Source organism: Acomys russatus, chromosome 13 (assembly GCF_903995435.1).
Source record: "Acomys russatus chromosome 13, mAcoRus1.1, whole genome shotgun sequence".
Classification (NCBI taxonomy): Eukaryota; Metazoa; Chordata; class Mammalia; order Rodentia; family Muridae; genus Acomys; species Acomys russatus.
In genome coordinates this window covers 16,729,288-16,751,957 of record NC_067149.1, presented here as the reverse complement: position 1 = coordinate 16,751,957, position 22,670 = coordinate 16,729,288, and the positions used below count along the sequence as shown (strand labels likewise).

General features: G+C 45.3%; 1 protein-coding gene across 1 annotated transcript in view; it reads left to right on the top strand.

Moving 5' to 3' along the window:
• Positions 1-6,177: 6,177 nt before the first annotated feature.
• Rab7a (RAB7A, member RAS oncogene family) overlaps positions 6,178-22,670 on the top strand; it is a 47,301-nt gene continuing 30,808 nt past the window's right edge. Inside the window, exon 1 of the mRNA XM_051154871.1 lies at positions 6,178-6,371. The gene's annotated coding sequence lies outside the window, so the exon portion shown is untranslated. The remainder of the gene's footprint in view (positions 6,372-22,670) is intronic.

Below are 22,670 nucleotides of genomic sequence, written 5' to 3'. Positions count from 1 at the left end.
AGATTACCAGGCATGCAAGTGGTACACAGACATACACGCAGGAATAAAAACATCCAAACACATAAAATAAAAATTAAATTTAAGCCAGCGGTGGTGGCACTTGGGGGGCAAAGGCAGGTGGATCTCTGTGAGTTCAAGGCCAGCCTCGTCTACAGAGCAAGTTCCAGGACAGCTAGAGCTCTTGCACAGAGAAATCCTGTCTCAAAAAACAAAAAATAAAATTAATTTAAAAAGAGCATCCAGGCAGAGGTGGCACATACCTTTAATGCCAGTACATAGGAAGCGGAGGCAAGCCAGTCTCTGAGCTTGAGGCCAGTCTGGTCTAGAGAGGGCATTTCACAACAGGTTTTAAGTGCTGAGTCTTGGGAGGTGATGGATTTATTAATGAGGGCCCCACAGTCACGAATGGAATTACTGGCCTTAGATCATGGCTCAGGGAGCCTGGTCACTCTTTTGGCCTGCTTCTGCCAAGTGAACACACAGCAAGAAGGCGCCATGTTGGAAGCAGAGAGCTACAGCCCTCACCAGACACTAACTATGCTGATGCCTTGAACTTGGACTTCCTAACCTCCAGAGCATCAAGAAATAAACTTCTAAGCCAGACGTGGTGGCACACACCTTTAATCCCAGCACTCGGGAGACAGAGTCAGGCGGATCACTGTGAGTTTCAGGCCAGGCTGGTTTACAAAGTGAGTCCAGGACAGCCAAGGTTACACAGAGAAACCCTGTCTTGAAAAACTAAGAAAGAAAGAAAGAAAGATGTATTGTCTCATATATTTCCCTAGGCAAGGTGGGTTTTTTTTTTTTTTTTTTTTTTTTTTTTTTTTTTTTTTTTTTTTTCTGAGACAGGTCTCTCTGTGTAGCCTTGGCTGTTCTGGACTCAATTTGTAGACCAGGCCCTCTAATTCACAGCAATCCACCTGCCTGTGCCTCCTGAGTGCTGGGATTACAGATGTACGCCACCATGCCCAGCAGTTTGTTGCTGGTTTATTTTTATTTTTTGTTTTTTGAGACAGGGTTTTTTGAGACAGCCTTGGCTGTCCTGGACTCACTTTGTAGACCAGGCTGGCCTCGAATGTTGCTGTTTTAAAGATGCAGTCTTCTGAAGCACAGGCTTATCTTTGAACTCTCTATGTAGTGGAGGACGAGGATGGCCTTGAACTTTTGATCCTCCTGCCTCCTCCTCCTCCTCCTCCTCCTCCTCCTCCTCCTTCTCTTCCTTCTCCTCCTCCTCCTCCTTCTCCTCCTTCTCCTCCTCCTCCTCCTTCTCCTCCTTTTCCTCCTCCTCCTTCTCCTCCTCCTCCTCCTGAATGCTGGAATTGCAGGTGTGTGTCACCGCACTTGGCTATGGTGATCATTTAAAGTATCAAAACCAGGGGCTAGAGATTAGCTTAGTGTACGTGGTGCTGAGGACCAAACCCTAGGCCCCATTTCTTCAACACATCTTCCAACTTAGCATCCACTTTCATTGGTTTGTTGTTTAATTTGAAACTCAAGGCATCCAATTAGTGCTGCCCCCTGTGCGCATAGGAATAAGGGGGTCATCCATGGTCGGATTAGTGGCTTTGGAATGAATGGATGAGCAAACCCTTCATTTCCTTAGAACCCAGCAGACAATTGCCATAAGCTGCTGCTCACAGGCCTCGCTCACACTTTCCCTGGCCTGGCAACTGACCGGCATCCCTCACTGCACCTTGTGAGATGTAGCAAGCTCATCGTCTTCACACATCATCTCCCACAGTGCGGTTGGTGATAAGTACCCACCGCACTGTAAGTGGCAAACCATTGCACAGAGGGCCAGGGAGCTCAGAACTGCTGCAGGAGAACAGGGCCAGCATGGAAGTTCGAGAAGAGGTGGGATGACCAAGGATGGAAGAGGAGGGTGCAGCTGGGCATGTGCACACAGCTTGGACCCATAAGAACAATCCAGGGAAGAATCCTGGGCAAAAGTGGGCATGATAATATAGTAATTCTCTCTCTCCTTTAACTTTTCATTAGTGTGTGTGTGTGTGTGTGTGTGTGTGTGTGTGTTTGTTTCATTATTGTGTGTTTGTTTGTTTTATTAGTGTGTGTGTGTTTATTTATTATTTATTTAGATGCAGGCCTGCCTGGTCTACAAAGAGAAATCTAGGACATTGGGGAGCAAGGACGACGTAGAGAGACCCTATCTCAAGAAAAACAAAAACAAAAACAAAAAACCAAAATCAAAACCAGGGCCTAGGGTATAGCTCAGCTGATAGAGCGCTTGCCTGGATGCAATCCTGGCACTTCATAAAACAGAGACGGTGGCACATGAAAGGAGGCAGAACAGGAGGAGCCAGCTCAGACAAAGTCAAACTTTAAAGGAAAGAGGAGGAAAGGGTGGTGGCCGGGACAGGCTCTGCTGTGCAAGTGACCTATGCAGACACCTCTCTCTGTCTCGTCTTGTGTCTGTGTCTCTCTCTGACACACACATAAGCCTCACCTATACCTTCAGGGATTCTTTCACACACGGTACAAAGGCAGTGACTCAGAACGCAGTGTAGACCTGGCTCTGCCCCTCCCTTCCAGTTTTTTCTCCCCTCTCACTGGCTGCTGGTCCCTGAACAAGATGCTCTCTCCAGTGCGGAACTTAGGCTCTCTTGTCATTCGTTACACACAGCCTTTTCTGCTCACATCGGCTGACCATGCCAGTTGGCCTTGCTCAGATGTTACCTCCACAGAGACGGCTTTTGGACACCCATGCCTGGGATCACCTATTTCCCATCACTGTTCCTTGGCATTTCGTTTGTTTATTGAGCTAGCTTTTCTATATGTAGCCCAGTGGCCCCCAACACTTGGTTAACCTCTGCTGTCAGTTTGCTGATTGCTAGGGTTACAGGCTATGCCTGCATTTCTGGCTGCATAGCACCATTTAGTCACCTGCATCTCACTAATCGCTTACTGGGTTTGTTTACTTTCTTTATGCTTATGTGGTGTGTGTTTGTGCATCTATAGGAAGGGCAGAGGTCAATGTATGGTCTTCAGTTATTTCCACCTATTTTTGTTTGTTTGTTTTTGGGGTTTTTTGTTTGTTTGTTTGTTTTGGTTTTGGTTTTTCGAGACAGGGTTTCTCTGTGTAGCCTTGGTTGTCCCGGACTCACTTTGTAGACCAGGCTGGACTAAAACTCACAGCGATCCACCCGCCTCTGCCTCCCGAGTGCTGGGATTTCAGGTGTGTGCCACTACGCCCAGCTGTTTATTTGTTTTTTGAGGCAGGCTTTGTCTGGTTATTCATGAGTGCTGGAATTAAAGTCATGTGCCACCACTTGCCGGCATTGTTTGTTCTGGTTTTTTTTTTTGTTGACAGGGTCTCTCTATTATGTCGTTCTGGCTCTCACTCTGTAGACCAGACCAGGCTGGCCTCAAACTCACAGAGATCTACCAGCCTCTGCCTCCCAAGTGCTAGAATTAAAGGTGTACACCACCACACCTGGCCACTGCCTACCTAATTTTAAAAATAATGTTTTACATAGATGAATTGCTTTGCCTGCATGTATGTGAGTACGGCATGTGCATGCAGTGCCCGCGGAGGTTAGAAGAGGGCGTTCGCTCTCCTGCAAGATACTCCAGGGGACTAAAGTCGGAGGAAAGGAAAAACAGACACACGGTTGTCTCGGACTGTCCTCTTTGTGTCAAACATGTCACTGCTCTTAGCCACATCCAGCTTTGCTTCCTGGCTGCTGATCTGACTGCCGTGTGAAGGCTGATGTGATGCCCAACATCACAGGGGCCTGCACCAACTTTCCACGTCCCTACAGCTGTGGGAAGTCTGACTCTACCACCACGTTCATAAGGGTCCTGCTTCCCTGTCAAAGTTAATAGACAAGCTAGGTAACCACTTTTACCAGTCGCTGAAGTACGTGTTCATTCTACCCTGGCTTTTATTCCCACAAGAAAGGTCTTTCTCTCTCAGCCGGGCGGTGGTGGCGCACACCTTTAATTCCAGCACTTGGGAGGCAGAGGCAGGTGAATCACTGTGTGTTCAGGTCCAGCCAGGTCTACAAAGCGAGTCCAGGACAGCCAAAGAAACCTTGTCTCAAAACAAAACAACAACAACAAATAAAAAAAAAAAATCCCACAAACAAGCAAATGCAAAACAACTCTTCCTTCCTGTGTCTATGTCCTGCCCTGTCTGCTGGTACCTAATGAGGTAGCCAGTATGGCTTGGTGAATCCATGTGTTGGAGGCTCTCTCCTCAGCCTAGAGACACTGGAAAATGACACCACCTTTGAGAGGTTAGCTTAGCACAAAGGGTTCTTGTAGTAATAATTTTTGAAATATGGTTGTTTTTTTTTTTTTTTCGAGACAAGGTTTCTCTGTGTAGCCTTGGCCATCCTGGACTCACTTTGTAGACCAGGCTGGCCTCGAACTCACAGCGATCCGCCTGCCTCTGCCTCCCCAGTGCTGAGATTAAAGGCGTGCACCACCATGCCCGGTTATGGTTTATTTTATAAAAACACAGAAATATTAGAAAATGTTTTCCATTTTAACTCCAGGCATGGGGATATGGAGCTGCTTTGGACTGTCCATAGCAGCTGACTATGATTTGCCTCATGTTCTGGCAGAGGTATGGTTTTACCAGCTGCAGATCTGAAATTCTAAGAACCTTTTAGAGGCTATATAAGTGCTAGAGCCCCATAGGCAGAGTTGGTGGCTGGTGGTTGCTTGGAGGGTTGGTTGTGGTTTATTAGTTGTCATTCCCTAAAACTGTAAGGACTTTCTATGTCTGCCCCAGCTCTGAGTAATAGAGACTTATTTATAATATTGTTAGGGCTTAGCTTACTCTTGTTCCCAGCTGGCTCTTAGAACCTGTTATGTTTTTGGTTTGTTTTGCTTTTTTTTTTTTTTTTTTTTTTTTAAGGTAGAAGTTCTTTTGTAGTCCTGGGTATCCTGGACTTGATTTTGTAGACCAGGATGGCCCTGAAACTCACAGAGATCTGTCTGCCTCTGCTTCCCAACTGCTGGGATTAAAGGTGTGCGCCATCACTCCAGGCTCAAGAAGAAATTAGATTCAAGGATCTCTCTCATTCCCTTTCTCCCCTCTCCTTTCACTCCTATTTAGTAGTGATAGGGGTGAGATGGAGGAGGGGGTAAAAAATGGGAAAAAGAAGAATGCACAAAGCAGGGAGGGCAAGCCACAGGAGCCATTGGCCCTGGCCCTGCACAGTGCTCCTTAGCAGTCCCCTAGAAGCAAATTATTATAATAGTTACTAGAAAAATTCAGTGGCAGAGTCTATAATCCTAGAATTCTGAAGACTGGAGGCTAATTGGAGTTCAGGAACTTTAGTTGAGGCCCATTTCTCCAAAGAAGAAAATAAAAGAAAGAGTAGTGCTGGCCATCAGTTCTTAGGAGGGTGTTTGGTACTAGCTAGAGATCTATCTCTTTGGTTCTTCTTCTCCTTCTTCTTTTCTTGAGACAGGGCTTCTCTTATAGTCCTGGCTGGCCAGGACTCAATTTGTAGACTAGGCTGGCCTTCAACTCACAGAGATCTGCCTGCCTCTGCCTCCTAAGTCACTACCCCTGGCTCTCTGGTCTGCCTTTCTGGATCTTTTTAATTTATTGATTGCTTTTTAGACCTAGCCTTTTCATCCTTTTGCCTCTATCTCCCTGGGCTGGATTCCATGCCTGTACTGCCTTTTGTGTCTCTCTTTTCAGTTTAACAACTTTTTAGTTCTCTTTCCATTTTCCTGGATCCTCTACCCTGTCCAGGTAGTCAGTAGTCTAGTTCACCTCTGGGTCTCCATCACTGAGGACACTGTAACTAACTGATCATTTCCATCCACCTTAGAGACTGCACCCAGTGGTATCAGAAGACCCTGGATCACTCCCTGCCTGACACATGGATGACTGACCAGTGTGTTTTGGAGGGGCACATTCTCGGAAAGACCAAGAGGCTCTCTCTGAGCATTCTTTTTTTGGGGGGGGGGGAAGGGGGTGGGAGTAATTAGGGGACAACTGCATTATCAGTTCTTGGCCCAATATGGCGCGCTCTAGCTTCTGCACAGCCCTCAAAGATGGCAGCTCCTATATGGAACCCGCCATGTTAACCCCACCAGACGCCCAGCTAGCGTTGGACGCGACCGGAACGTGACGCAAGGTGGAGGCGGGGCTCCTCCTCCCCCAATCTAGGCGTCGAGACTCTCGTGACAGGCACTTCCGCTCGGGGCGGCGGCAGTGGCGGAAGTGGAAGCAAGGCCGGAGCTTTTAGCCATAAAGCCCGAGGCGGCGACGTTGACTACGGTGTTTGGGGCTGGGCAGCTGCGAGGAGCCTGGTGGAGCCGGAGTCGGACCTCTCTGTCGCGGCCTGCGTTGTGTCTTCTTCTGTGTCTTCTTCTCGGCTGCCCCCGCGGTGAGCGTCGGGGCCCGGCCGCCCTTCCCCCGCCGCGGCCCGGAGCTCCGGGCCTGGCGTCCTCGGCGAGCGCCGGGCCGGGCCGAGCCAGGCGGGGCGGCGCCCAGCGGGCGGAGGTCGGAGGGCGCGGGGTGACCTGTCGGGTGGCGGGTACGGGGATCCTCGGGTTGGGCGCGTCCCGGGCGGCAGCCCGCTGGGTGGGAAGAGGTACCGGCCGGCCGCCGAAGCAGCGCTGCCGGGCACGTCACATGCCCCGGCCTGCCGCGGACACCGGGAGACAGGAGCTTTCAGGCTCTTGCACGGCAGATCCTATTTCCGAAGTTCCAGGAGGATAGACCCCCTTGAGTGCCTTTCGGATGGCCTGTTGCCCCCCCCCCCCCATGGCTCGTAATCGTGTGTTTATGTTGAGAGTAACGTTGTGAAGATTTGAGATTTCTCGTTTCCTGGGCTGCGTGGCAATACGGTACGGGTTGCCCCGTTGTCACAACAGCCCTCCGAAGCACCGAGGCAGTGCGAAAAAAAAAAATCGAAGAACAGAGCTTAAGTCACTCAACCAAGGTCACACCGCTGATAAGTTTCAGAGCGAGAAATCGAAGCGTAGGCAGACTCTGAGCACTCTCCTGGCCTCTGGCCTCTGGCCTCTTTTGCTCTAGATGCTCCCAAAGCTTGCCACCTGTTATCTGTCCATCAGCACCCCCCCTCCACCTCCTGTCTAGTGATGTCATTTGAGAGTCTCTTGGTCCTACCTTAAAGCCCTGTTGCATTTGCAGTTGTGACTTAAGGCACATTACAGTAGTGTAGGGTCACGGAATCAGATGTTGAATTCTGGCAAGGTATGTGTGGATTTGAATAGTTTGCTATCCACCTCCTTTCTTTTGAGTCTGGTCTTCGTTGTGCACAGTTTCCTTTCTACAAGAGTTGATGGGTGCCTAGGTTGTCGGCTCTTCACTGTTGAAGATACTGTGTCTTTGGCTTCCCAAAGAATAAACTCTTGTGTCTTCCTTGTGACTTAAGCAGCTGATTACCCGCATGATTGGGTTAATAAAAATCTCCTATTGGTATGTGTCTCTTGGAGCTTGGAAAGTTTGTTCAGAGCCCTGGGGTGCCCTCGATTGTCTGTTGTTTACTTGGCTCCCCAGCCTGATAGACTACGGGAACTTTATGTAATGTGTGAGTTTAGAGGACAGCAGTGACTGGCACCTTCATTCATGTATGTGTCAGGCATTACTGGGTCCTGACTCAGGGGGACAGGAATGGGTCCTGTCCTCAAGGAAGTGTACAGTGGTGAGCCTCACAGCCAGGAACTCAGAAGTAATGTGAGGCTTCTGCAAAAAGGTTTTTTTTTTTTTTTTTTTTCCTTTTTTAATCTCAAGTGAATCAGACATCCACATGTATAGTGTTCTATATAACTCCTTGAAGCATTGGCTAACTTTTTGTGTGTGGTGTATGCATGTGTGCATGGGTATAGGCTGGAGATGGGTATTGGGTGTCTGTCTTTTTGTTTTGTTTTGAGACAGGGTTTCTCTGGAGACAGGGTTTCTCTGTAGCCTTGGCTGTCCTGGATTTGCTCTGTAGACCAAGCTGTTCTCGAACTCACAGAGATCCACTTGCCTCTGCCTCTGCCTCCTTGAGCACTGGGATTATAGGCATGCACCACTGGGCCCCCCCCCCCCCCCCCCCCCCCCCGGCTCTTGGGTGTCTGTCTTAATTGATCACTTTTTTTTTTTTTTTTTAAGAGAGGGTTTCTTCACTGAACCTGGAGCTCCAGTGCTAAGCAGGCTAGCTAGTTAGCTCCAACCCCCTCCCCACCTCCCACAAACACACAGGTGTAACAGATGCCTCTTTGTACCTAGGCTTTCCCTTTTTTTATTTAAATATAGGTCCTGGGCATCTGAACTCAAGTCCTCATGTGACCAAACCATCCTCAGTGCCCATCTTCTCAGCTTTAGGAACAGTATTTGTATGGTTTGCGCCTGAAAGAGGGGATCATATTACAATTTATGACTGATGACCGCTTTTGAAGAGTAACCATCTACACTAAACTTGATTCTTCTTTTGTTTTGTTTGTTTGTTTTGAGACATAGTTTCTCTGTGTAGACCTGGCTGTTCTAGAACTCTCTTTGTAATTCAGGCTGGCCTTGAACTCACAGAGATCCACCTGCCTCTGCCTCTTGAGTGCTGGGATTAAAGGCGTGCACCACCACACCAGCTGATTCCCTCTTCGTTGTAAGAGATATTTTTGTCCTCCTCCGGGAGAAATAGATGCCACTTGGCACAGTATACTGTAATGTGTGAGCAAAGGCACATTGGGCATGCTGGATTTTCCTTTTCAGCTGGCAAGAAAGCTTCCTGTTGCTCCTGCTAGATTCAGTGATGCATTCTAGTGGTTCTCTTGGCTTTTTGGCTTCCCTACTTTAAAGTTCTACACTGAAGGTAGAACTGCATGGGTAAACAGAGGAGGGTGGAACCGAGAAGGCCCTCCAAAGATAGTTTTATTAGTGTAATCTTCCAGGTAATTGTTGGCAACCACATGGGTGACTTTTCTGGTTTTCTTTTTTTGGTGTCAGTTGTGCCTCATATTCAGAGGTCCTAACCCTGTAAGAGAGCAGTCCTTGTAAGAAAGGATTTGTGAATCAGTTTCTGGCTCCACCACCAAGTGAAGCAAGAAAGTTTGGTCATTGGATTTGCTGTTACTCTGTCTTCAAAGAGATCTGCACTAATAACACCTTTACCGTACATCTGTCACTAACTGTTCTATGAAAACATGGTACATACATACCCAGACCTCAAGGTTTAATAATTGCCTTTTGCATCAATCCTAACTGGGGTCTGACATCAATCTTTCATTTTTTTCTCTGTGATTAGTTATCTAACTTTCCATCCAAGTTGGCACATGTGGCTGAGATAGATGACAGCGTCCCAGGGGAAGTAACTAGGAGGTAACCTCTCAGTCTCGGCTGAACAGCCGCTCCTCTTGGAGCTGCGGTCCTCTTTAAAGAATTCTGAAACTCCCTTATGTTTTCTTGTTTGGTTTTGTTTTCTGTTTTTTTCCAAGACAGCCCTGGCTGTCCTGGACTCATTTTGTAGACCAGAATGCCTCAAACTCACAGAGATCCACCTTCCCCTGCCTCCTGAGTGCTGGGATCACAGGTGTGTGTCACTAGCCCTGGCCACTCCGTGGCTCCTGCTTTCTGCTCCATTCTGGCTTCTTACTGTGTTACCAAGACCCAGCCCGTGTTTTGCTGGTCTGGGTACTGCACTGCCTGCATTTGCTGCAAAGACTTTTTTTTTTTAGTCTTTTGAGAGAGGGTTTCTCTTTGTAGCCTTGGCTGTCCTGGACTCGCTTTGTAGACCAGGTTTGCGCCACCACGCCAGGCTCGCTGCAAAAACATTTTGTAGATGACATGAAAGATTGGAGATCATTTGCATTCATGTTTTAAAGTTTAAGTGAAAAAACAAAAACAAACCCAGGATTTAAATATGGTTGTGAGCAGTGATTTGTAAATCAAAAGTAAAATTGACGTGATGGGTAAAATCATGTCCAGTTTCAGTTTTAGTAAGGCAGACTTTGATTCCAAACCAAGTTTAAGAATAGCTACTTGCAAAATGTCACCTTTGGGTAGGAAGAAAGCTTGGGATTTGACTTCAATGGTGATGTTACAGGCAGTATTAGCCTTGTTCAACTGCTTGAAGATGCAGAAATTAATACACAGGGTGGGAGTCCAGCCAGAGCTCTTGTTTTGGTGATGTCATCACTGCTTTGGAGATCTCTTTGATTCTGTTGTCCATTTCCTGGTCTCCTTGGATTGCCTGTGTTGGCACAGAGCAGATTTGAGGCTGCCTGGGACCTGAGCAGGCTGTAGGGATTGGATTACACAGCCTGGCCTGCTTCTTGGTCAGCCTTGCTTATGGTGCTGCCAGGCAGACTGAAGGTGGTTGTGAAGGAGGTTCTTGTATCAGTGCAATTTTTAAAATTGATTTCAATTTAGTAAAAATTTAGTTTGAGCTGAGAACACTAGGACAAACTACAATAAAGTCATCTTTAAAAACCTCATCCTGGGCTTTATGAAAAATAGTGGACCGTCACATGTACACACACACACCTCCTTCTTTTGAAATAGGGTCTTTTGTAGCCCATACTGCCAAAAATTCTCTATATACTTGTAGATCTCCCAACCTTGAAGAAGCCCTAGGTCATCTTTGCAGTCCCTAGTAGAGCGGTTTCTAGGGTATGGTAGTATACACCTTTTGGGAGGCAGAGACAGATGGAGCTCTGAGTTTGAGGCCCACTTGGTCTATGTAGTGACTTACAGACCAGCCAGAACAACAGAGTGAGACCCTGCCTTTAAAAAAAGATGCAGGCCAGATGTGTTGGCGCACACCTTTAATCCCAGCATGTGGATCTCTGTGAGTGAGGCCAGCCTGGTCTACACTGTTCTAGGACAGCCAGAGTTAAATAAAAGAGACCCTGTCTAAGAAACAACAAAAGCTTTGGCTTGTGTCATTCAGTCAAGGACTGCAGGAAGAACATTGTTGTCTTATAAGGAACCCAGCATTTCCCACAAGTGCTTCTCCTACTTGTGTGTTACTTTTGGTTCCAAGGAATGTAATTTTATGCTCACAGCCTGGTGTTTCTTGTTGAGCTGGTTGTAACTAGTTTTGGTGGCCCACCTGGAGTGGAGTGCTGTCCTGCCTTTTCTATCACATGTGTTCCCTCAAGGCCTCAGTAGTTGACTCCTTATGCAAATGGGTCTTTCTTCCACTAATTTACTTGAAGTCACCTCTGTCTTTTTGCTAGATTATTAAACTAATCAAATGTTTAAAATAAAAAAAAAAAGGTAGGAAATAGAAAGAGTTCTGCCTGCCTCTGCCTCCCAATTGCTGGGATTAAAGGCATGAGCCACCAGATATGCCCTCCTCCTGATTGTTTCTGAGGCAGGCTTTCTCTGTGTGTCCTTGGCTGTCCTGGAACTTACTTTGTAGACCAGGCTGTCTTTGCTAGAGATCCGCTTGCCTCTGCATTCCAAGTGCTGGGATTAAAGGTGTGTGCCACTGCTTCCTGCCCGGCAGTATGCCCTACTATTTAAATAGGTACATATCTATATGGAAATAAATGTATAAATAGATGAGCAATTTAATGAATTTTCACAAACTTAAGACTCCTTGTGCCTCTTTCAAGCCATTTTCTCCCTGCTGCTGCTGTTAACTCATGTGGATTTCTTTCTTTTTTTTTTCCCCTATCTTTGTAAAGCTATTTATTGAACATCTCCTCTAGCCCTATTCGCAGCCCACTCCCACGTTCAGGACATGAAACCAACTGCAGCTGATTTCTAACACAGTGACTAATTTTGCTTGGCTTGGATTCCTTTGTGTAAATGGAATTATCCGCTGTGCAGTCACTCCTCTGTATCTGCTTTCCTTAAGTTTTTTGAAACCTAGTATGATGTCTCAGTTTAAATCTAATTTTCATTGCACATAATACTCGATTCTGTGGCTGTAATGTTTAAAGTTAATTAGAATTGGTGATGTGGTATGCATTTGTAGACCCTGTTAGTCTGGATGCTGATGCAGGACAATCTCTTGAGTCCAGGAGTTCAAGATCAGCCTGGAAACATAGGAAGACATTTGTTTCAAAATAGAAACGAATAAATAAAAATAGTAAGGTTGTGTGGATGCTTGTGTGCAGTGAGCCCAGTGGTTTAAACAGTGGCAGTGTGTTCTCTGGTGGCTCTGGAGGCTATACAGCACAGCTACGCCGTTCAGGGGGGCTTGTGAACACTCTTTCTGCCCTCACATCACCGTCCTCATTTGTGTGCTGTCCTGACTGTCTCCTTTTAGTCACGCTGAATAAGGGCCAACTCTAATGACCTCATCCCACCTGTAACCTCATTAAAGGTCCTACCCTGCAGTAAGTCCCATCTTTGCAGGGCATGAATGGGCAGGGGTGGGAGGGCTGGGGGTGGGTCACAAGCAATCTGTTTCACTTCAATGGACAGGGCCTCTGCTCACAGAACCTGACTCTTTACCAGTGCAGAGAGATGTGGAGTGGGCAAGAGGTAGTTCTAGAGCAAAGTATGCTCTAGTTTGAGACTACTACCAATACTAGGTTACTGTTCGAGGCAAAGGCTGAGGAGCGCTTGATTAGTGTGTGCTGGGACCTTAGCTCCTTCCTCAGAAGGGAAACAAGGCACGAATGTTCTGAAATTAGAGAGGCGGAATGACGTCAGTGTGGTGAGTGAAGAGAGGCTTTTCATGGCCACCCCTGTGGTCTCTCTGCTTGTACTGTCTTTGATCTTGACCATCTCTGATGGGCTTGGCTCAAAGAGTCACCTGTGGAATCCACAGCTCACCTTGGCAGAGGGTGCTTGCGTTCAGATGCTTTTGACCTGATGCTGCATCCTTAAAGTGCTGGAGTTCCTGATGCGCATGTTGGAGCTGGTCTCTTGCTCTTCTCATTGGTGTTCAGTGAGTATTCGCTGGCATCAGACGACCAGCTTTTTGGCTGGATGAACTTGAGCTTTGAACATCAGATATTAGTTTGAAGTCTTATATGGCTTTGCTTCTTCCCACATCGTAGCCCCTTTTAAAGTTTTAAAATTCTGCACCTGTAACTCTGCAGTGTCACTTCCTGTGAGTAATGTCTGGACCTGTAGTTAATTTACTAGATTTTTACTGTCTACTATAAGAAAAAGCTGCCAGCAGCTGTGGGGCATGTAAAATTAAGAGTCCTGCACATTCAGGACTATTTGTAGAACCCAGGAAGGTGACAGTCCTAAATATAGGTTAAATAAAATGTTCAAGTTCTTTGATGACTAAAATAGGGAGAGAGGGCCTTAGTAGATATTTGGGTAACTTTGGCATGGAATTGTGACTAGTGGGGAGGCAGGCTTGGCAGCTAAGGCGCCACTATTAGTTTTTTGGTTTTTCAAGTCAGGGTTTCTTCATGTACCCCTGGCTGTCCTGAACTTGCCCTGTAGACCAGGCTGGCTTCTCACAGAGATCTGCAGCCTCTGCCTCCTGTTGAGGTGCCACTGTTGTTAATGTCACTTTTGTTAATGCTGTGTCAGGTAGACATGTCTCTGCTAGTTTATTATCACAATTGGATTCAGACCCTCACAGGAGCTAGGGAGGTACTCAGTCACTGAGGTGTGCTCCCACTCCAGAGCTGCCTTTACAGTAGGTTAAAGTGGGAACAATAGGGGAGGAACAAGAGACTTAATTTGATTTTCCTCTTCAACAAGCGGGCCATGTAGGTTCCTCTGAGGAGTTTATGGCCCGGCTGTCATTGATTGAACTGTCTATGATATCTGGACTTGGAGCTGTTGAAAATAGTTTGTACAAAGCTGCCTGTATTACTAGCTATCTGCTTAACTAAAAAGCAAAAAAGGCACTATCACCTTGTCTCTTCTTTAGTCCTAGAACACTTAGAACAGCTTTGGAGGTACAGCTGCGTAGTAGAGATCGGCCAACTCCTCCCTTCCCAGCTCTCACCACCACCACCACCCAAAAAAAAAAATAATAATAATAATAAAGTAATAATAATAATAAAAAAAGCTGAATTGATTTTCAAGGAACTACTTTTTGAAAGTCATTCCCCCCTCCCACCTCTCTGGGAATGTTAGTTACCTGAAACAGTGTGTGAACAGTCTGTGCGTTGTATCTTTTAAGCTTCACAAATCAAATGAAACTTCTTGACATGTCACTTTCTTCTTCCAGTGAGGAAGCGAAGATACCCTCGGTATTGTGAAGCCACCACATGGAGGGGCTGGAACTAGCACTGTGTCCAAGTTTGCAGAGTTCTGTGATCCTAATGAGAATAGCATCTTCAGTCAAGACACACCTTCCTTAATTTCATGCTGTGTTTCAGCATTATTTAAAAGTTAGATATCCTTGCTGCCCTATATCTATCCATGGTGTGTACATTTCCAGGTAGTGACCTTTGAAGCATTATCAGACATAACAGGCGAGGCTGTGCTTTGTAACAACCTCTGAATGGGCACAAGAGCATGAGGTTCTTGGCTTGCTGCTAGGCTGCCTGTTGTTTATTTTGTTTTGAGAGGAGGCTTGCCAGTGTTAACCCAGACTGGCCTTGAACTTGAGATGTAGCAGCACCCTTTCCCCACTCCCCTCCCGAAGGAGAGATAAACCTGTTTTTTAGGATTCCAAGTGTGAGATCGGAACAGTCTCTGAGAGAACAGGTGAGGTTAATCCACTAGAAGAGCAACCACCTTGTGCAGGAGCTTGATTGTTGCCAGCTGAAAAGATCCTGTGAACAGACTCTGGGAGGAGATATATAAATGAGCCCAGAACTGGAGGTGGGGGCTTTTTGGAGACTTGGGATAGTTTTGGCTGTTCATCGCTGCACTTCAAGACGCTCCTAGAGAGAACCGCTCAAGGGAAGGCTTCGGGGCTCCTGCTGAGGTTCTGGGTTCTGGTTACCTCAGGTTCCAGCAGAAGAATTCCTGCTGCTCACGCAGGAGAATTGTTCCTCGGAACTGATATCCTTAAGGTTTTGTTATTGTGTCCATTAATCCTTATTTCCTATTGTTTTGGTTAGTCGGGTTATAAGGGACAGATGCTCGGTCACTAAGTTGTTAATAAAATACATTGGTTAAGAAACTTGAGCCTACACCCTCGCACACTTCCCCTTTAGTTCTTCAGGTAGAACCCAGAGCTGTGCACACTGAGTAAAGCTTGGGCCTGCGTCCTTACTGCTCCTGAAGGAGCATCATGATACTGAAAAGGAGAAACAAACCACTAAAGGCTCTTGGGCCTAGAGGGAATTGTTCCAGGCCAGAAATGACTCATCACATATGCTTATGGCTCATTGGCTAGAATAAGTCACATCCTAGAAGGCATTCTGAAGTGTGTCCTACTGTATACCCAGTAGGCCCAGGACTGGAAGCATTAATGTCAGTTGAAGTGGCTGAGGGAAACAAGTCCTCTTTAGAGATTCTTGTTCCAGGCAGGTAGTTAACTTAAAAGCTAAAAAGAGCTTAGTTCTGTAGCATGTATGTGTGCATTGTGTGTCCCAGGCTTGGCACTCCTCATGCTTCCGAGTGCTGGGATTGCAGATGCCACCAGGCCTGGTTTAGGACTTTGTTTATGAAGTGGCCTGTAACTCTAGTCCCAGGTGATCTGACATCCACTTCTGGCCTCTGCAGGCACCAGGTGTGGTGCATAGACATCTATGCAGAAAAACACACATACACATAAATAATTCAGTGTTTATCTTTTGCCACTTACCCAACCATTTCCATAAGAAAAGGTGGTTATATACACTTAAAATTTCATTTTCATACGGGAGTACTGGTGCTGGTAGTGCTGCTGCTGCTGCTGGCAGCGACAGAGGTGCATGCCTTTAATCCCAGTACTTCAGAGGCGGAGGCAGGCAGATCTCTGAGTTCAAGACTAGCCTGGTCAATAGAGCAAGTTCCAGGACAACCAGGGATACACAGAGAAACCTGTCTCGAAAACCAAAACCAAAACAAACAAACAAAAAAATTGATTCCAAGCTGTGCTATGGTGGCACACACCTTTGATCACAGCACTTGGGAGGCAGAGGCAAGCTGATCTCTCTGAGTTCTAGGATAGCCAGGGCTACACAAAGAAAACCTGCCTTGAATTCTTTTTTTATTCATTGCCAAGGAAGGTTTGTACTTAACATTTATAGTTTGAGAATTGTGTTTTCATAGGTGTCAAAATTTTTTTTTTCTTTTTTCGAGACAGGGTTTCTCTGTGTAGACTTGGCTATCCTGGACTCGCTTTGTAGACCAGGCTGGCCTCGAACTCAAAGTGATCTGCCTGCCTCTGCCTCCCGAGTGCTGGGATTAAAGGCATGCACCACCACGCCCGGCTCTCAATTTTCAGTTTTTAAAATTTTGCCCACTTAACAGATAGGCAAAGTGTTAAATGCTATTTTAAGCTTTGAGTTTTGATAGATTAAGCGTAGTAGTTTGAATGAGATGTCTCCATAAGTCTCCGTGTGTCTTAGGCATTTGGTGCTTAGGCAAACTGCTGCTGCTCTGGGAGATGTGGCCTTGCTGGAGGAAGTACGGTCACCAGGATCTGGCTTTGGAAACTAAAGACTTCTGCTATTCTGAGTTTATGCTCTCCATTTCCTGCTTGTGAGCTCTCAGCTTGCTGCTCCAGTTGCCATGCCTGCGTGATACCATACTTCCTGTTCTGATGGTGATGGGCTTTTATCCCTCCGAGTTCTAAGTTTGGCATTTTATCACGGCAATAGGAAAGTAACTATTAGTTTAAATAGTTTAAATGATACATTTATTAGTTATTTATGTTCTGTATATTTGCTCTTATGTACCAAAGCTCAAGTGACCTTCTCCTCTCTTCTATCTATACGTGGCTAAGATAACAGAGTTTTGATTCTTCTCATTGTTTTCTTGGTAAAATTTGGCTGGTGATGTGTTTTTTGTGGAAACAAACTTGTTTGGCTGGAGAGATGGCTCAGAGGTTAAGTACACTGTCTATTCTTCTGAAGGTCCTGAGTTCAATTCCCAGCAACCACATAGTGGATCACAACTATACATAATGAAATCTGGTGCCCTTTTCTGGCACACACATGCTGACAGAATACTGTACAAAGAATTAATAAATCTTTTAATAGAATGAAACAAAGTTTTCTGTGTCAGATCTGCCAGTTTGTTTTCTTCTTTAGGTTTTATGTCATACTTAGCCACTTATTTATTTATTTATTTAGGTTTTTCAAAACAGGGTTTCTTTGTGTAGTCCTGGCTGTCCTGGAACTCACCCTGTAGATTAGGCTGGGCTTGAACTCAGATCCACCTGCCTCTGCTTCCCAAGTGCCAGGATCAAAAGCCTCCCAGCTCTTGTAGCTTTTGGCCCTTGAGTGATTTCCCGGGGTGGGGGTGGGTGGTGGGGCAGGATCTTTCTCCAGATGCCTGGTGTTCAATGCTTAATTGTATGTCTGCTTCTCATTCACAAGATTTATCACATGTATTCCCACCTACACATGTCTTCCCCCCTCTCCACTCCTCGCCCTTCTGCTCACATGCCTTTCCTCTGTCTTTGGGGCAGTTTTCTGCTTTATGTTAGGTTTTGGTAAGCCAGGCAGTTTCTTCATAGCGCTTTATTGAAGTTCAAATACTCGTCAGTTTGACTAACTGACTCAGCCATCTAGACATTGAGAGGAAGCTTTTCTAAGGTGTCCTCAAAGAGTTAAGAGACTAAATACTTTTAAGTGTCCCTGTTAGTGGACAGATGACATATGGTTGTCTATTAGTTACAGCTGTGCAGTGGTAGAAGCCCTGGGTTTGCTGAGGCAGAAAGGAACGGAGTAAAGGCCTACCCTGGAAGAATCAAATGTTACAGTAAGTTATGTTTCTTAAGCTCCTAAGCGGTTCCTACCCTGCCTTCTCACCTTTTTACCTGAGGCATTTGAAAACATTCCCAGGAGGTGCTTGCTGTGCAAGCTGGGTATGGTGGCACACTCCTGTGACTCCAGCACAGGCAGGGAGGTATGGAATTGGGGAGACAAAGATAGATAGATCCCAGGGACTTGCTGGTTAGCAAGTGTAGCCGAAACAGTGAGCTACAGGGTCAGTGAGAGACTCAGTTTGAAAACACAAGCTGGAGAGCAATAGGGGAAGACACCTAGTGTCAACCTCTGGCTTACACATCTCTTTACGTGGTAGCATGCACTTGTACCATTCAACAGCAAGTTCACAAGTACAGTTACTTCATAGTCTACACTGTAGGTGGATTATTTACTGTTTGTTAGTTGTTGTCTTTGGAGTGTTTAATGATGGATTTTCTGTTTTATTAATTAAATATTTTTTTGATTTTATGTGTATGGATATTTTACCTGTATGTCTATGCAACACTCCTGTGTCTGAGTCCTTTGAGAGGGCTGAAGACGATGTCTGATTTCCTGGAATTGGAGTTACAGATAGCTGTGAGTCATCATGTAGGTGCTGGGATTGATTTTAAACTCAGGTCTTTTGGTTGAGCAGTCAGTGCTGTTAACTGCTAAGCCACCTCTTGTTTTCACAGCTCAAGCAAGAGACGACAGTTCATTAGTCTTCACAGAGTAGACCATTGGTCCAGTTTTTCTTTTCAGAACTTAAAAAAAATTTTTTTTGTTTATTATGTATGCAGTGCTCTGCCTGCAGATACACCTGCAGGCCAGAAGAGGGCATCCGATCACATTATAGATGGCTACCATGTGGTTGCTGGGAATTGAACTTGGGACTTCTGGAAGAGCAGTCAGTGCTCTTAACCTCTGAGCCATCTCTCCCGCCCCTCTTTCCCCCAAGTAAGGTTTTATTCTTTTTTTTCAGTATCCACAGATAATGTTTAATGATAATAAAGTCAAACAGGGCATATTCAATATTGTTCTAGTTATAATGATTTACAGAAGTCATTATTTTGGGCAACACTACTTAATTAATTGGCACATTTTTTATTTCCAAAAAGACTGGCTCGTATCTATATGTTTAACTAGCTTCATGGTCCCGTAGCCAAGTAAAGTTTTAAAGCAGGCTGGCTTAGAAAGATTCCACTCGCTCTTAGTGTGTGTAGTTAGAATGAGTGAGTGTGTGTGATGGGCAGAAGGCATGCATAGTTAATTAGTACCTCGTTCAAACAGTGCTGGTCAGAAACTGAGCAGTGAGTTGCTTTTTCTGTTTTTCATTGCTGCTGTAAGGAACACTGAGTTCTGTCCTGGGGACTCAGGGAAGTGAAAGTGTAGTCAACATGCAGGCAACCTTCAGGATGCATGAGTCCTACTGTGCTAGAGAAAGGCTGTGGAGGAGGTCAGTTCTTCTGCACCAAAGAATCGAACTGTGTGAACTAAGAATAAAGAAGGACCATCAACAAAAGAGGATGGTATGAAGATATATGCTATATGCTAAAAGTTAAGATTTTAGTGGCTTTAGTATTATTAGTGGCTTTTTGTAGTTTGAGGCTGCTGAACCCATGGCTCTGCAAGGTCGACAAGCATCTACCACTAAGCCACAGCCTCAGTGTCGCCTTCCCAAACAGGCGAGAGTTTTGTTGTTAGTTGCTGTTTTGTAACAGGGTCTCTGTGTAGTCCTAGTTGTCCTAACACTTGCTATGTAGACCAGGCTGACACCAAACTCACATAGATCTTCCTGCCTCTGCCTCCTGAGACTTGTGCTACAATGCCTGGACAACAGTGGTTATTTTTATAGATGTAGTTGTACAAAAAAAATACAAGGGATTTATTCAGAAGTGAAAGTTCAAGGTAGATAGAGTACAGGTGAGCAGTGAATGCAGCTAAGATTACCTACAAGTCTTGGTTTGTTTGAGGTCTGTGTGTGTTTAAATTTTAATTTTTACTTTATGTGCATTGGTTGGTGTGAGGGTATCAGATCCCTTGGAACTGGAGTTACAGACAGTTGTCAGCTGCCATGCAGATGCTAGGCATCAAAGCTAGGTCCTTTGGAAGAGCAGATAATGCTCTTAACCAGGAAGCATCTTTGCAGTCCACATGTGTGAGGTTTTTTGAGATGGGATTTTCTTTGTATAACAGAGCCCTGGCTATCCTCCACTCACTTTGTAGACCAGGCTGGACTTGAACTCACAGAGCTCTGCCTGCCTCTGCCTCCCAAGTCCTGGGATTAGAGACCTGCACCACCACTGCCTGGCTTTATTTTATTTTGTTATTTTGTTATTTTTAAAATTTTATGTATATGAGTGATTTGGCTGTATGTGTGTATACATATGTACAGTACCTGCAAAGGCCAGAAGAGGGTATTGGATTTCCTGAAACTGGAGTTACAAATGGTCATTATCTGCCATGTTGGTGCTGGGAATTGAACCTGGGTCCATTGGAAAAGCAATCGGTGCTCTTAACTGCTAAGCAATCTCTCCAGCCCCTTGTTTTTTTGAGAGGTTAGCTGGCCTAGCACTCACTTTATATCCCAGGTTGACCTCTAACTTCGAGCAATCCTCCTGCCTTAACTGTGCTAGTACTGGTATTACAGGTGTGAATTGCCATGCCACAGAAGGAAATCTTGAAAATAAACTCTTTGTCAACTGAGATTCTGTTAAAAACAATGCTAAACTAGGTACAGTGGCCCAGGCCCCAGGCCTTTAATTTCAGCACGGGGAGGCAGAGGCTGATGAATCTCTGTAAATTTGAGAGCAGGAAAATATAAAGAGACCCTGTCTCAAAAAAAGGAAAGTAAAGAAACAAGGTAGAACTATATAGTTATTATAGTTAGGAGTTATTTTTTTTTACCTGCAGAATGACGGCTTTATAGTATAACAGAGTACTGTACTGAAGTAATATATATTACATAACTTCACATATTACTTACATATGTGCATATGTGTGTGCACACACATGAATTAGAGTGTTTTCTAATAATGTATCTAAGCTTGCCTCATGTGTACTAGGTATTAAAGTAGGTTGGAGATTTCTTCCCCATCTGGATTTTCTTGATTGGGCAAATATATCCATGGTAGGAAGAAGTATTTGTGTAACTCTCTGCTTGTGTTAATGGTAGAGCTCAGAGATGCCATGTACATAGGCAGCCACGGGGCTAAAGTTTGTTCATGAGACTTTCCAGTTCTATGAAAATATGGGATCTTACACTTTCTGGACAGTATCTGCTCTTACAGCTCTACGGAGTCTGTACAGCATGCTCATTCACCACAGGGCTACCCTACTTTGCGGATATTACCACGAAAGGCAGAAATCAAAGAATTAGTAAGGCATTGCTGCAAACAATAGCCTGTTAATCAGATAACCATTTGTCCAGGCGACTGGAAAGATTCCTAGGACTGCCAAACCTAAGGCTGAATTACAAAGAAATAGGAAATCTGAATATATTTATAACCAGTAAAGAAATTGAATCTGTTGTCTCCAGACTCTTTAGAGTGAAAAGCTACGGACCTGGTAACTTAATTGATGAAGTGCACTGAAGTACATAAGGCTTTACACCAGCCAGTTATGGTGGCTCATGCCTTTAATCCCAGCACTCATGGGAGGCTGAGACAGGTGGATCTCTGAGTTTGAGGACAGCCAGAGCTGCACAGAAAAACAAAACAAATGAAAGAAAAAAAAACTTTGCACTAACCCTTGTCAAACTATTTTTTAAAATATTTATTTATTTATTACATATACAGGACTCTGCCTGCAGGTCAGAAAAGGGCATCAGATCTCATTATAGATGGTTGTAAGCCACCATGTGGTTGCTGGGAACCGAACTCAGGACCTCTGGAGGAGCAGTCAGTGCTCTTAACCTTTGAGCCATCTCTCTAGCCCCCTTCTCAAACTCTTAAAAGTCTTACAAACTTATAACAAGAGGCAGTGCTTTCTAACTTACTCTGTGAGGCCAGCATGGGACACTTGAGGGAGTCAGTTATAGGCCTGTGTTGACCACAGGCTGAGAAAGAAAATAAGCTGTTTGTCCGTTCATGTACCGAGTGTCTTTCTTAGACATGCTGACTGTAAGATCAGGTAGCCTATTGACCTCCATAACTGTATAAACCATTCCTTAAAATAAATCTCTTGGACTGCAGCTGTAGTTCAGCTAGTAGAGTGCTTGTCTAGAATGAACAAGGGCCCCCCCCCAAGACTCTACTGAGTACCACATTGAACATGGCTTGTTAGTGCATCTGTCTCTACTGTCGAAGTGGAGACAAGAGGGCCAGGAATTTAGTGTTAACTCTTGGTAACGGAGTAAATTTGAGACCAGCAAAGGATATATTAGACACTATTTCAGGACAACAACAAAAACAATAATAAAAAAAAGTCCTCTTAAGCCGGGCGTGGTGGCGCACGCCTTTAATCCCAGCACTCGGGAGGCAGAGGCAGGCGGATCACTGTGAGTTCGAGGCCAGCCTGGTCTACAAAGTGAGTCCAGGATGGCCAAGGCTACACAGAGAAACCCTGTCTCGAAAAACCAAAAAAAAAAAAAAAAAAAAAAAAGTCCTCTTTATATCATCTTCTCTTGATCCTTTGGGGGGGGGGGAGCCCCACATACTCGGCAGTGATAGAGCCCCTTTTCCTCAGAGTCTAGTTTGTTTTGGAGCATCCTTACATGGATCTTTTCTGTACTTGGACCAAAAGGTATGTTCATTCTCCTAACCAGAAGGGAACATATTCAGCAACCTCACCACACTACTCCTGCCTTTCTGTTACTCTGTCTTTTGTTTGTTTTGAGACCTTTTCACTGTGGCACCCCAGCTGGTCTAGAACTTAGAGAGATCACCTCTCTCTGCCTTTGCCTCCCAAGTGCTTCACAGTGTAATATTCAACCTCACAATTCAACTCTGCTAAAAACAGAC